Below are 17,294 nucleotides of genomic sequence, written 5' to 3' on the forward strand. Positions count from 1 at the left end.
ACGCAATACCAAAACACCAAAACAGAGACCTCAAACATCATAAATTAACCCAAGTCTTGGCAGGAGACTAAGCCGGAAGACTTCAAGTCTTACCTCCGCAAGTCTAACCTTTCCTTTCCATTTTTATTACTTGAAAAAATTAATAATATGAATTCAAATAATATATAATAACGTATTATATACGTACATTTCACCCAAATCATTTTTCTCCCCGTTTAGTTATTTATTTATTTTTATTATGAACCTCTTTCTTAAGAAAAAGTAACTCTGGCCTGATCTCTCATTTTTTGTATAATAATTAATATGTTTTTCATCGTATAGATAGCTTAATTAATGGAAAAAGATACACGAAACATACAAAAAAAAAGGATGAAACATAATTCACAAATATTTAAAAATAAAAAATGTATTTGAAATTATGTGCATAGTTTAATTATATTTTTAATTCAAAAGTTGTAGATAAATTTCATTTGGCTTTCAAATTAATATAAAAAATATACTCCCTCGAACTTGAAAAACAAATACCCCATTTATAGTCTCTTAAATTTATCGTTTGATTACTGATTAAATATCATTTTAATCTCTCAAATGTAACAATTATAAACTAAAAACATTTTTTTAATTTAAGAGATAAAATGAAACTATTTTATCAATTTAAATTATTAAAATCGGATTCTTTCTAAATTTTACAAATTAAAACCAAGTAGTTAATGAACCAATCTGATTCAACATGTATAAATCAAATTCAATTCATTAATTACTAATTAAATTTGCAATTGAAGATCAACTCATTTAATTTTATTGATAAATCAGCTTAAACGAAATCGAATATAAACTTATGAAAGAGTTACCTCTATTATCCAAGCCATCCATGAGTTCCTAAGTGTTTGTGAGAGAAGGGAGGTCACGATTTTATTTATTTTTCTTTTATTTGAGATACATGCCGGATTCTCAAATCCATAATGTATTTAGGTTAACTTATCATATCGTATTTACGTTTCGGACTATATATATATATATATATATATATATATATATATATATATATATATATATATATATATATGTGGTATGTTAACTGAATTTAAATACTTTCCAAATTTAATAATACGATTTGTAAAATTAACATTATAAATTAACTTTCCAACCCGTTTTTTTTTTAAAAAAAAAAAATTGTTTAAAATTAAAAATAATTAAAAAATATTTTTTTTATATATTATATAAATAAATGTATATATATATATAATAGATTTATAAAAAAATTATAAAAAGTTAAAAAAATAATAAAAAAAAACAGGTCAGCCCGGGGGCTAACTGTCGACCCGTTGGCCCGCCCTAAAACGGGATAGATCATAATATTCAGCCCATTTATAGGTGGCGGGCCAGTCCGACCCGGCCCGTTTTTGGCGGGCCACAGGCGGGTCGACCCAAAACAGGTCGGACTGACCCGTTTTGTCACCCCTAGTGCTTTTATATTGGCAGTAGCGGACTTTAGTGTTGACATTGGGGCATGGTCCCCAATTTTTTCTTACATTTATATAATTTTATATATATTTTTAAAACATTTAATATTTTAATATATACTATATATTTATATTTTAATAAACTTTTATGTATTTATATTTATAGATTAGGAATAGTTTTTTTCACATTTATTTTTTAATTTTATTTTCTAAATAAACAAATTATTTTATTAATATTATTTTTTAAGTGATTATTTATTTAATTTAATATTTTTTATTTGATTATTTTTTAAACTTAAATATTATTAATGAAAATTAATTATAATAAAATAAAAATTATTTTATATTTAATTTTATAATTATAATGATTACAATAATTTTTTATTTTTTTATTTTTTTATTATCATAAAAAAAGTAAATACAATGTGTTTATTAGTTTATATAAAAATTTTGGAATTACTCTTTTGGTTCCTATTTTCATTCAAAAATAATAAGTTGGTCATCGAATTTTTTTTAGTTTCAATTTGGTTTCAATTTTGGAAAAAATAATGCAATTTTATCATTTTTTTATTTAATATTTTGAATCGGACCAATGTTTTTTCATTAAAATTGAAGTTATGAATAAGGATATTTTGTTTTGTTGGTGTAATTCACATAATCTCAATATAAATTATCTTAGTATAAATTTTGGTGAAAATTTTTTGCTCCACTTTAAGAAATTTAATGAAAGATATCAAATTGCATCAACTTTTAAAAAATCAAAACCAATTTGAGACTAAAAAACATTAGACAACCAACTTGATATTTTTAGGCAAAAAAAAAACTAAAAGAATAATTCAACCAAAATTTAGGCACCCCACCATATTGACTTAAGATCCGTCACTGCACATCGATGTTTATGAACGTTTTGGAGACTATTTTTATGGTCTGAATCAATTGTTGTGGATGTCTAGTAGTAATATACTAGTCTTTCTACACGTGCATCACACGTGTTTTATTTTAATACATTTTCATTGGTTTTAAATTAATCTAAGTTTTAAATATTATTAAAAAATAAAGTTACTAATAATAAAAATAATAAAATTAATTATTGATGATTGTTATATAATTGTATATATTGTATGTAATAAATTCAAAATATATTGTAAAAGAAATAACTCTTTAAATCTATGATAAATTTTGTATATCATCATTTGTAAAGAGATTGAAGTTCATTATTCGTAATGTGTGATTCGATAAGACAATTAGCATCATTAGTAAGATATACATTTATGATAATTGTAGTTAATTTCAGATAACAAATATATTATTGAACAATGAAATAAGTTTGAAAAAGACTGTTAAATAAGGAGTGACATACCTATTGTTTCGTCTTTGTTAAAGACTTTTGAAAGTTTCTTTGTAAACAACATTTTTAGTTGTATTGGTCACGTTTCCATCTTTATCTAAAATAAGTATTTTGAGTAATTTCTTTATTTTTACTCTAAAAATGATAATATATAGTTATTCATGTGTGAATATTGTACATGAAAGATAAAGTCTAATTCTAAAAAAAGACTGAACTTAACTTTTGTTGATTGTCGATGTAAAATATTGATATTGAAAATTATCTTCTTTGAAATTTAATCGGAAAACCGGAATCAGAATATATGTTTTCCTCTTATTGCATTAAAGTTTTCAGGGTCTACATGTGTAAATTAACATTTGTATGTGTTCTTCTCGGAATCTGGAACGTGTACCTTTTAATATGACAAAATTCAAATTATCACTTGAGTATTCATGATGACTAAAATTAAATCTCTCAATCTTCTGAAGAAAAAATTCATATGTAAAAGATTCTTTCACGTTGAAGCTAATAAGAAATTTTTTTTAATCTATGCATATAATAGTTGGTATGAAAATGTGATTTTACTTTAATAAAATATCTATATTTTTATAATTTTTGAATCTTATGAAATTTATTATAAAATAAAATATCATTAAACTTACTGTATTTATGATAAAATAACAAAAACATATTATTTAACTAAATTAACCGTATATACGGTTGATATATATATATGGTAAAAAAAATGATGTAAACTAGCAAAATTTGACATGTATTTTGTTAAAAGATGGTAAGTGTTCATAAATATTTATTTGAATATTATTTAGCTATATTAGAACAACGGGCTTCGTCGAACTCCATTCTTTAATATATTGGTTGTATCATATATATATATATATATATATATATATATATATATATATATATATATATATATATATATATATATATATATATAAATTAACATTTTTATTTTTATATTTTCAGAATTTTGTTTAAGCCAAAACTGATTAATGTTAAAAAAAGAAAACATCAAAGTTTATGAATTTACGTAAGATATTTTGTGTAACATAAAAACATAAAAAATAAAACATTTTTGTGATACTAAACAAACTTTTAAACCTATCTTACACTCTTTATTTTTGTTTCGGATGAATGAGTCAAGCACCTACTATCAACACTCAAATTACCTTCAAGCAAGTCTTTATTCTCTGTATTCTCCTCAACTAGCTAGTCAAATCCTTCGTTCAGTGCAATCCTTCTCCTCCACCATTTGGTCAGTCGGGCGATTGGTGCCTGTCTAAAAGGCTTCAATGCTTAAGTCAGTTAAGGTTGATCGACAGATAGCAATAAATGTTATAATAAATGCAAGTTAAAGATTCTTATCAACCTACCTTGGGCCTCTATTTATAGTTTCCGGTATGAGTATCTGATTAGGGTTTCTTAATCATGGCCCAATTGCTTTTTAAACTTGATTGTTGATTTGTATTATCTTAATTTACTTCTAACTTACTGATCCAGGTTTTGGTATGGCCGCCCGACCGGATGTCGTGCGTCCTGTCGGTTGTCCTTACAAGTGAGGGTCTCCATTAAGATGGAGACAAAGTGCAACTGGAAATGAAGAAAGAGGGGGTGTTTAGTCTGTTTGACAGACGGATAATCGATTTAGTATGTTTAGAGCTGAGACTTCATCCGGAGAGTGGGGGGAGAGCTCCCCTCAAAGCACTCCGGAGAGATTGTCACATCAACGTTCCAAGATGAAGTCCGCCTGTAGCGAGCGACTTGCGGCTGCTTGACCTTGGTCTGCTCGACCGATGGGCCATACAGTACAATTTTAATTTTTATTAATAAAAAATTTACTTTTTTAGTGATTATATAATTTCCAAAATGAGTTGTGAAATGGTGGTTAGAACATCATTTCTCTTTTATAAACGAAATAAACGAAAGTAGACACAAATAAATACCCTCTAGATAAGTTAGTGTGACCTTGGAGGAAACTAGACCGAACGCGTCGTTATCGCTGTAGCTATATTGCAATTACATGTAGCGCCATAAACAACACATGTGCAAAGGAAAATAATTAAGCATTTGAAAAAGCGAAGTAATTTCCAACTGCGGATGCAGTGATAGGATTTATATATAGTGCTGCGCCACGTTGGGATATATCTCTATATTTTGTTGCAGTTGCAGAGGAGCCGAAATGAAAAGGGCAAACATTTCTGGTGTGATGTGGTTGGTGATAATTTTGGTCCAGGCATGTCTCAGCATTTCAGATCCTGCGAAGACCAATGACACCACTCATGTTTGCGATGGCTCCCTACAGGAATGCCTCAATGCCCGCTACTTGGACTCAGAGTTCCCCACCATCGCCGGCTCTCACATCGCCAGAATGCTTGGCCAAATCAATAGTAAGACCTTTATTACAGGAAATCGTGAAGCCATCTGTCACATCCGCGGTAAACGTTACATTGATTGTTTTCCTGATAAGTCAGGACGACCTAAAGAACCTTGTAAAGGGGAATACAAAAGAAGTTGCTGAATAGCTTCCAAGATTGAGGTATCAAGCTGTTTTGTGTTTTGCTGCGTCCTCCATTTCCCAAGTTGTGCTACGTATCTGTAGTTACTGGGCACGTATCTCTTTCATTACTATAACAATAACTCGATCCCCAGAATTGAAATATTTTGGTGAAGGGACTGTCACAGATGTCTCTGCTTTTCTTGTTTCAATGTTCAATTAATGAAGCTTCCAGCTATATGTTGTCTTGCACAATAATTTCAACAGTATATATCTGTTCTTTCAACGGTAAGACGAATGACGTTGAAAGTTGGTATTCACTCCTTCGGTGATACTATGATTTGTTTACTATTTTAGTAAACCAGCAATTCTCTGTACTCGAGAAATTTCATTTTCATTCCTCGAACACCGTAATGAAAATTTTAACTTTATGCAAATAGTGGCTTATTTACCCAGATAAAACAATCGTAAGATTTTTATATATATATTTTTATTTTTTGCATCACGGCAATATGTCGGAACAGCGTAGTGTTGCAAGAGTCTTTATATGAATATTGCATATCTGCCTCGCAAGTTTCGTCTTTCTTCTCCGGAACGCTTGCTATTGGTCACGGAGGACTGCAGCTTTGGTTGCTTCTTTTTCGGCAGTGATTTCTCCAACGTGTCCCTCTCCTTCAGCGATTCGCTCCCTGGAAGGTAAATCCACGAAGTTGCAGAACGTGCTCCTATACTCTTCCAAAACACATTTTTATTCACTCTCGCTATTTTTCTACTTTTTCTGATATCCTAAGTTGTATGTTTAGAGTTTCTCGGTATTATAGGAAGTTGTTAAAAAAAATATTCATTATTTTGAATAAAAAATTATAATTAACTTCTAAAATTTAGCTATCAAAATTTAAATTAAGAAAGGAAGTTGGTCACTAATTAACATTTGCAGCTAAGATTTTTGTTATCAAGAAAATTAGTTTCTAAACTAGTATCTAATTAATTAATTATCAACTTAGTAACTAATTATAATTTTTTATCATAATAATGACTATTTTAGTAATTAAATTTTTTTTATATTTGTAAATTAGTATATAAATTGGTCAATATAATGACTAACAATTTTTATTCAAGGTTGGTTGTTAACGAGGGATTTCTTGTATTGTAAATCCATGTATTCCTAACATTTAGTGAATAAATTAGGTTAAAATTTCATAAAAAAACTAATTTTAATTTTCACTCAAAGTTAAGTAAAGAGATAAGAAAACATATTTAATTCTACATTTTATTTTGTTCTCATTTTAGAACTAATGAATTATCCTGATAAAACAGTTGTATGATTTTTATTTATTTTAATTTTTTTCATCGTGTAAGTATACATATATAAATGAATGAAAAATAGATGTTGAAATAAAAAATAATAATTCACTACAAGAAAATCCTTGAATAATAACTAATTTAGTGATAAAAAATAATTAGCCACTATAATAACCAATTTAGATACCAATTTATAAACTAAAAATTAGTTTTAACTAAAATAGTTTCAAAAAATTATAATTGGTCTTTATATTGATAACTAAAATAATTTCTATTATGAATTGCTTCTTAAATTGGTCACTAATATTAATTACCAAGACTTTGACTACCAAAAGAATTGGTCTCTATTTAGGAAATTGGTTTCTAATAAGGAGATTGGTCTCTTAAGATATCTTTTGTCACTAAATTGATCATTTATTTAAGAGTTGTCTTGTAGTGTGATTCATGTTATTTTAATTTGAAAAGTAATATGAAAAAATGTAATTAATACAAATATTTAAATCTTATAGAGTAATTAATCATATGAGTAGTTGTATCAAATGAATGAATGCACTACATTAATTCATAACACAAACTCATTTTAACTTTTTTGTGTAATATACATAACAACTTTGGAAGACAAAAGTTTCACATGATATATTTGATAAAAACAATTAATAAGTACTATAAAGTTAAATTTAGAGTTAATAAAAATAAAACTTTCGTCCCCTTTAGGTCACACTTGAAAGGAGCATATCACAAGTTTTTTTAAAATGTTTGTAACTAATCACGTCCTCTCAATAACTACTCTATCTATCTTCATATTTTAAATTATTTTTTAAAGTTAATTTTTCTCTTAGTAGTTGAATTTTTTTTTATTATACTTTGAGATTATTGTGTTAATTTCTACGTACCGAGTTTGATTGTTTTCTCGATGTGAGATGACATGATTGTCGGAACACACATGACAATCTTACGTATCCACGTATTCTTGTAGAAACACATGTGAAATTATAAAGAGAAGAAGAGGATTAATCAGACAAAATTATGTTACATTTTATTTTGAATTATGTAATTGTATTTATAGTACATTAGCACCATGTAACAAAATTGAATTAATCTCTTAATTCAATGTAATTAATCTCTTAATCCTCTTTAATTCAATATATCTAAGGATATATACTAGATTCATGCTTCTCAGATCTTTGATTCTTTCAATCTTCATTGGTTTATTGATATATGTTATCTGCAGTTATGATTTGTAGTACACTAACTCAAGTTTCTCTATGTTCACATGATCGCACAAAAATTGGTAATTTGTCACAGTATGTTACCTTCTTTCATCTGCCACCAGATTCTTTGATAAGTTAATGGTCGACTTATTATCAACTAAGAGTTGCTTTGGATCCTGTAGTTCCGCTTATAGTTCCTTAAATAGGGATCTCAACCAAACTGTTTGACAGGCTGCACATGATGCAACAATGTAATCTGCCTCACAACTAGACAAATGCACGGTTACGAGAATTTTCATAATATATGATAAAAAAACACCATATTCAAAATGTAATATATGATCAAAATAATTTTCGTAATTTGGACAACCCGTGTCAACAAGTCATACGTTTGAGTTGAATACCGTTTGTCACCTTTGACAGAATTTAACATCCTTAGGTAGGAGAGACCAAAGCCATTACTTTTTAGATGATCAACCAATCCAAATTTTGAGTTAGAAATCAATTCTAATTTTATATTGAGGGATCATAAATATATTTAATTATTTTTTAAAATACATTTTGAATTATACAATCTAGAATATACTTCCTATTCTGAAAACAAGTTAGATTTTTATTGTTTTCTTCATTAAGGTTAAAATGGTTATTTCACACATCCATGGGGGAGTGCAGAAAAAAATAAGGGTGCGGGAAATAATGGCCGAGTAACATGTAAACTTTCTTCACAAAAGAGAAGAAGAAAAAAAACAGGGTAATTGCTTCCTGCACCCGGTCATATTTTTAATTCCATTCCTACCCTCAGATTTTTAGTTGAAGTTGTATCCTTTGTGGAGACTTTCCAGTGCGCAACATACATATGTTGTGGTGTGGGGTCTCTGGAAACTTTGGTGAATGTTTGTTGGTGAGATTTTGAGAAGGCGGTGATGATTTGTGCAATTGAGCGCTGTGGGATATCGGAAAACATTATGATTGTCATTTTCGCTTGCGTTTTGGGATACCCAAAAGTAGAACAAGTTTCCGAAAAATATTATTCAAAATAAGGAAGAGAGAGGTAAATTGGTTTCCGAATTACTGCTTTTGGAGATTCCGGAAAATTGATTCTGTAACCGTCAATTCTAAACAAATATTTATTAATTCTAAACCTACTTACATAAACATTAACATAGAAAAAGCTTTTTATCTATCTTATTTTAGGTTATTTACGTCTCTTATAGGTTAGATGCAAGTGTAGAAGACGAAAATTTATGGATGTTGGTTTAATAACATATCTAAATTTAGGTATGTCTGTATATATAACATACATAATTTTACGTCATTTTTTACTCATATATATGCATCTATTATTTTTCTTCCTTGTGTTCTTTCTTTTTTCTCTTTTTCTTATTCTTCTCATTCGTCTTCTTCTTCTTTGTTATCTCTTTCTTTTCCTTCTTATTTTTCTTCTTATTTGTCTTTATCTAATATATCTATGATTAATCAAACATCTATATAAACAAAAATATCATAAAACTTACATTTAAGACAATCAAAGAGGATATTTATGCATAACAATGACTGAATTCTCCCAAAATATCAATCATGTGCATTATCACTATAACAATCTGATAACAATCATTGTAATAAGAACTAACCTCAATGCAGAAATATATTCTCAGGGAAAGATGTTTCCCATTGAATTGTGCACAAGAATGGCTAAAAATACAACTTTTGATCATCAATGAAAGTCCTAACTCGCATAAAATGATTGTCGTCGAGAGGGAGTTTCGCACAAGGAAGAAAGTGAGGTAAAATGAGCACTATAGGTTTTTTTAAACGCTTTTATGTCTAAGTTGTAAGAGTTAGACGTAAAAAAGCGTTTTTACGTTTGACGTTTGACAACGTAAATTTACATTTGTTGTATATGCATTAGACCTAAATATTAACCATTTAATTTCAAAAAAACCATTGTACATTTTTAGATTTGTTGCCTATATGTCGGATGTAAATTTAGTGACATAATAATTTTTTTTTTGTGTTGGTGAAATATTTATTAATAATAAACCTACTTAAACAAATTTTAGATTTATTTTTTTACTAAAGGCATTTAGCATCGGCTAAGCCGACGCTAATGTATTTTCATTTTAAAATTTATTTAATTTAATGTCGGTTTGGTAAAATGAAATATGTATGGACTTGGAACACTAAAGAAAAAAGTTTGTCAAGTACTCACTCTTCTACTAGCCGGTGGTACATCAAATAAGAGACATGTGTGATACTATTCAGAAGTTGAAGGATAGTACACTTGAAGAAAAGATAGAGCAATTGATAAAAAATCATGAGTAACACATACAACAACAAGATAAATTGTGATGTGATAGTGTCACGTGGTTAAAGTCTCAATTTGGTCTTTAAATTTGTTTTTTAGATTCAAGTTAGTCCTAATTTTTGTTAAAAGGAAACAATATTGTCCATCTTTAAATTGAAACTCAATTTATTTTTTGTATAAATCTTATTCTAATATTGTTACTAAAATTGAAATTTTTATTAAATATTTTTGGAAATATTTTTAAACTAACTTTAAAATTTATATAAATTTATTTAAAATCATATTAATTAGTATTTGAATGTGATTGTTAAATCTAATGTGAAATAGAACACAAATTATACAATAAAAAAAATATATGAACAAACTAAAATTAATAAGTTGAATAATATAATTTATTAAAAAGTATTAACTCTAAATGAATTTAGTTATGTGAGTTCTTCTAAATATTTCGTATAAGTTAGTTTAATTTTAATAAAATTATTTATTTTTAATTATTAAACATATATACTTAAAAAAATTAACAAGACCATTGACAATATTATATATATATATATATATATATATATATATATATATATATATATATATATATATATATATATATATTATATAGTTCATCTGTATACGATTATTTATATAATTATATTTTCCGTGCGATGGCAATTTAAACATACATAAATATAAATATTTAGAATTTAGAGCTTCATCCTTAAAATTATATAATTATTTTAACAAATCTTATTCCTAATCTCATCTCTACAAAACTGAAAATACTTTTATACTTGAAGAATTTTGTTTATCTGTTATAAATTTTAGCTTTTATTATAGAGAATAAGACTCACTTTTTCTTATTTTCTATATGAGTTAATTTTTTTTAATATTTTCTCATTAAAAGGATATTTATTTATAAGGAAAATGAAGTTTTTTTTTTTCTTTCTAATAAAGAAGAAATATCGGATATTATTCCATATCAAACCCTACAAGACTAAGTCTACCTTAAGATGATTAAGGTAGTCTCCTCTCCATATTGTACCGTGTCAAACAATAGACCATTAGTGATCTATGACTCCAAACCTTAAATACACTTTCCATTTTGAGAGTTATCATTGACTTGGACCATTATTTGATTGATTTGTGTCCACAGTTTACTGCACAGATATTGTTAGTAAGAGATAGTTTATTTATTTTTAACTTAAATTATTATTGTGAGTTATAATATTAAAATTTAAATTAATTTATATTTTTATCTGAACTATTATAATAATAATAATAATTTAAATAAATTAATCTAATATTAGGGTTATGTTATTATCCATCCTAACTTCATCATGCTCTAACAAATTTATTATTTTCTAAAAAATATCATTGATATCATCATTATATTCTTTTTAAAAGAAAAATGAAATTTTAACAACTAAATTTTAATAATTTGTTTTTATAATATGAGATTATATTTTTCAAGTAACTTATCATTTTTTTATTTTTTTTATTTTAAAATTATTAAAAAAATTTATCAAAAAATTATAAAAGAAAGTTGTCAAAATATTATTATTATTTTTAAATTATATCAAATTATATATTTATATATATATATATATATATATATATATATATATTACATTTTAAATTGATCCTATTTACACCTCTCTTTACAGATTATTTTTTTTCTTATTATGTGTTTCATTTTATGGTACATGTAATAGATTTGTTGATAACAATTTTAAGAATAATATGTATTTTACATTAATAATAAATATAAATATTAGATACTAACTTAACGTGAAATGTTGTTAACAATTATATGTTCATTTGGTAACCAGATCGTATTTAGTCTTATAACAATAATTTAAATACAGAAAATATGTTCCCTTTGATTAAATCACGTGGTATACCGAAAAAAAATATTTATCAGGAAAATAATATTTTGACTACTAAATTTTAATAACTTTCTTTTACAACCTTAAGTGTTATGTTTTAAGTGATAATTTTTTATTGTTTATTTTTTTCATTTTTAATCTTTCAAAACCACTTAAAAGATATCATGTTGTAAGAGAAAGTTGTCAAAATTTAGTAGTCAAAATATCGTTGCTTTATTTATTAACTACTAAATTTTAACAACTTTCTCTTACAATTTTATATGATATTAATTTTTTATTTTTTTATTTTCTCTTTCTCGATGATTTAAAATCACTTAAAAAGATCATTTTATAAAGATAAAGTTGATAAAATTCAATAGTCAAAATATCACCAAAGTAAACTGTGGAGTGAATTTGAATAGTTGTTGAAGCTCATCGTCCCTTAGGATCCTTAATTTCTGAGAAAACATCATGAGGGATTAACACAGAAGATTCATTTCTCGTCCAGCTGCTATCTCCGTCGCTTGTGGTGTTGTTACTATAATCTGCATCGAGTTGGCTAAACACACCACTGCCCGACACGTCCTCACCAACACCACTATAGTGAAGTTGCAGAACACACTGGAGCATCCCAACCACGTCCTTCATGGAGGGCCTCTCAGTCCCATCCTCCTGCAAGCAGCTCAGAGCAATCTCACCAAATTTTTGCAAACACTGAGCTGTTGTCTGACCCTTCACTGTGGGATCCACAACCTCACCCAGACATCCCTTCTCATAGCAATGCTTCGCCCATTTAACAACTGATATCCGTTGCTTCTCCTCCCAGTGGATCAAAGGTTGTCTCCCACACAATACCTCCAAGAGCACTACTCCAAACGAGTACAAGTCAGACTTCTCCGTCAAACGCTGTCGTTTGTAGTACTCCGGGTCTAAGTATCCTATGCTACCTTTCACCTGAGTGTTCACATGGGACATCGAATTACCTGTGGGCCCAATTCTGGATAAACCGAAGTCTGAAACCTTGGCCATCCATTTTTCATCCAACAAGATATTGGTGGTCTTCACGTCACGGTGAATGATCACCTGCTTCACACCTGTATGCAGATAATGCAATCCTCTTGCTACACCTATGCATATTTCGACCCTTTGCTCCCACGGCAGGGACTGGTTATCGGCTCCGTAAAGATGGTCACGGAGGGTTCCACGTTCCATAAAATCGTAAACGAGTATCATCTCATTGTTCTCGTAGCAGTAACCGATGAGGGAAACAAGATGGAGATGACGTAGTTGAGAAAGCATTTCGATCTCGTTCATAAACTCGTTAATACCTTGCCGAGAACCTCGTTTGAGCCTTTTAACTGCAACACATGTTGAACCGTCGTCAATATAGCCTTTGTACACGTTGCCGAAGCCTCCCACGCCAACCACCATTTGTTCGTCGAAGTTATTGGTTGCTGCTCTGATTTCTGCGATTGAGAAGTGACGGCAGAGGTGGGTTGGTAGCGATGATGAGCCACTGCCCAGAGAAGTTCCGTCTTTTTTATTGGGACACTTGCTGACAGAGACGCTCTTCCTGCGTTTGGTGAGGAAGAAAACAGTAATAAGGGAGAACAAAACGACACCCGAAACTGCCCCTGCAACCGCGGCGGGGGTTCTCGTGGTGCTGTTGTTTTTATTTTTTGATATTTGAACGGTCTGTAATGGAGGCGGGTCTGAGTCAGGTCGAGCGAGATTACCTGTTGTGTCGTTGATTTTGAAGAGTTCAATTGCGTTTATTTCTACGTCCTCGATCAAGCTTTGAGGGTGAGGGTGAAATTTCACAGAAAGATATGCCTTTTTCTGAGTGTCTGGGGCTGAGATGATGACTGCGTAGTCTCTAACCACTGGTACACCCCTCTGCTTACCGCCCCAAGAGAAAATGTCTACAAAGTGTTCAACCAAATCATCCCGAATGTAGATGAGGAAGATCAGGTCACCAGACTGAATAACCTTCGGGTTAAGCTGGCAAAAGTGTAACCGTAGCATGTAGGTGAAACCAGGATCAACAGGAAGCTGCCATGTGAGATTGAATCCCTTGTTGATAGAGGCATCAGGTCCCATATTCGCTACGGATCGGTATACCTGGTCTGGTGCAGTGTAATTAGGAGTCTTACTAAAGATCAGCTTGGTTTTATTGCCAAAATCAAGAGATTCTACACTTTGAGTAGTAATATATTGATTATGAACATCCCATGTCCTGAGCATACCCGTGTCCTCCGAGGCGGGGATACTTCGGTCCCCAAATCTTAACCTGTACTTCATTTCCAGAGCCAAATTATTTTCAATTGTATATGTTTGTCCTCCAACAAGTTTCGGCAATCCACCGATGTCGACGTTAGGATCGGTATAGTAGAGATAAGAGGGCATTGAAACAATCTCGATTCCATTGATGAAAGCGTAGGAACCCGTGGAGCTTGGAATGAAGGTTATGTTGAGGTTTTGTCCTTCTTGGAGATTGATGCAATACTCTCTAAATAGGATGTTGGAGCGAGCAGGGTCATCATCAGCATCGGCGTTGAGGGAAGCATTGAAATGTTGAAGGAGAGTGTATGGGCCTGCTTTGACCGAGAAAACGGCTTTGGAGCGATTAAAGTTGTTGTTGTATGAAGTGGAGAAGAAGAAGAGGCGAAGGAACTTTGGGCCAGCAGTGAGATTGAATGTTGAGTAAGTGAAATTGGAGAAGGAGAGGCGAGCAGAGTCGTAAGGACCCTGTATGGTTGTCTTTGTGAGTGCAGTAGCAATAAGTGAGCCCCGGCTTACAGCGAGAAGCTTTGTGTTGGTGTCTCCAATCCAGTTCCGACCTTCGGGCGTGGAGAAGTTGGTGGAAGAGCCACAGTTGATAGTGAGTAGGTCAGGGGGATCAAAAATAACATCTGCTTTGGAAAGATGAGAGAAACTCAACAACAGTAGGAGAAGGATGGTTCCCAGAGCTATTGGTTCGGTAGTTGTTTCCATGGATTACACGTAATTGAAGCAGCACACAATACCAAAACATCAAAACAGAGACCTCAAACATCATAAATTAACCCGAGTCTTGGCAGGAGACTACGCCGGAAGACTTCAAGTCTTACGTCCGCAGGTCTAACCTTTCCTTTTCATTTTTCTTTCTTTCCATTTCAACTTTTAAACTATAATATTATTTAAAAAAATTAATAATATGAATTCAATAATATATAATAACGTATTATATACGTATATTTCACCCCAATCATTTTTCTCCACGTTTAGTTGTTTATTTATTTTTATTATTGTTCCGGTTTGGAATTAAGATCAAACAAGAACTATGATAATTAACTGTCGTCCTGAATTCTCTATTTTCCTTTCTTTAATCCCTCATGTATATGTAGGGTCTTTCAGTCTTAAAACTGTTATCTGTCAGATCTTTAACTAACTAACCTAGCCACTTCTCCATTATTCTCTCATGAAATCTCGCATGGGGTGGTTATTCCTAAAATTCAGGATATTTGCTTGTTATCTCGACCACCTCAGTCAAAATGCTCATCACCTCGGCTGCCTCGGCCCAAATGCTCGTCATCTCGATCACCTTGGCCCAAATGCTCATCACCTCAGTTTGTGACTGAATCTCGTTGTTTTATGATAAATATTTATCAAGTCGAAATCTAAATGAACATGTTCAGGTAGATCATTCCCGATATTACGAACTTCTTTCTTAACAAAAAGTAACTCTTGCCTGATCTCTAATTTTTTGTATAATAATTAATATGCTTTTCATCGTATAGATTTAGCTTAATTAATGGAAAAAGATACAAGAAACACACCAAAAAAAATGAAACATAATTCACAAATATTTAAAAATAAAAAATGTATTTGAAATTATGTGCCTAGTTTAATTATATTTTTAATTCTAAATTTCAAGATAAATTTCATTTGCCTTTCAAATTAATAAAAAAAAAATATACTCCCTCAAACTTGAAAAACAAATACACCATTTATATATAGTCTCTTAAATTTATGATTTGATTACTGATTAAATATCATTTTAATCTCTCAAATGTAACAATTATAAACTAAAAACATTGTTTTTTTTAATTTAAGAGATGAAACTAATTTTTCAATTTAAATGATTAAAATCGGATTCTTCCTAAATTTTACAAATTGAACTTAATATATATTGAAGTAGTTAATGAATCAATCGGACTCAACATGTATAAATCATATTCAATTCATTCATATTTAAGATCACCGCATTTAATTTTATTGATAAATAAGCATAAACAAAATCGAATATAAACTTATGAAAGAGTTGGAATTAGTTTAATACATTGTTCACTCTATGCAGGTGGTCGGGAAAGGGAAGATGGGAGGCCATGGTTGTTGTTACGCACCTCCATAAGAGTGTCATTCACCCACAACATTACCTATTTTTATGTATTTCTTTCCAAATATATATTAGCTATATTATTAATTCATTTGTAAAGTAAATCTAAAATATATATTAGCTTTATTACTAGTTTATTTATAAAGAAAACCTAAGATATATATTAGCTTTATTTCTATATGTATTTAGAATATTAAACTTATATAAACAAAAACACACAAATATGTTTTAGAATATAGTTTTTTCGTTGAAATTTAATTGCATTATGTGCTTTATCCAAATTAGAAAAAATTAAGTTTGTTCGTCTAAATAAATATATAAAATCTGAAATTTGTATTTGTTACTAGGTAAATCGAAACTAAATCCATGTTTAGTCAAATCAAATTTATTTTTGGAATGGGAGAGTTAAAGTGGGAATGAAGATAATGGAAGCCAAAAGTAATTTCATGAGTGGGAAATATCTATTGCTTATTAGTGCACTCTAATCTTTTGTGCCCATAATCAACGCACCATAATGTATTTATAGTCTCTCTAACCACCAATCAAGTGTGGGTGGCTATGGAAATTTGGAATATCTTTTTTTTACTTTCTACACAAAAACTAATAGTTAATAATATCACTTGCTTATTGGCTTCTTGATTGACCAAAGACATATATAAGGGCAGTTATTTTATCTATTGTTCACTGTTATCTTTTAATTTAGACATTATACATTTTTTAAACTTAGGCAAATTTAAACCACTAATTAAAATTAGAAATATATAACTAATTTAATGTAATTATTTAATATAATCATGCTTTTTATTTTTTATTTTATTCTCTTTTAATTATAATAATAAATTATTTAAAATAATTTAATGTTATTAAATGATAATAAAAAATTGTTAAAATAAATACTTTTTTTTTTCTAATCAAATCCTTTCTACCAAACCAACCC

At 29.4% G+C, this 17,294-nt stretch overlaps 1 pseudogene; it reads right to left on the reverse strand.

Moving 5' to 3' along the window:
• Positions 1-12,354: 12,354 nt before the first annotated feature.
• On the reverse strand, positions 12,355-14,996 carry LOC114184154 (receptor-like protein kinase FERONIA pseudogene; annotated as a pseudogene).
• Between the last annotated feature and the right edge of the window lie 2,298 nt (positions 14,997-17,294).

This window comes from Vigna unguiculata, chromosome 5, assembly GCF_037176805.1.
Source record: "Vigna unguiculata cultivar grain cowpea cultivar isolate G323 ecotype 2 chromosome 5, ASM3717680v1, whole genome shotgun sequence".
Taxonomy (NCBI): Eukaryota; Viridiplantae; Streptophyta; class Magnoliopsida; order Fabales; family Fabaceae; genus Vigna; species Vigna unguiculata.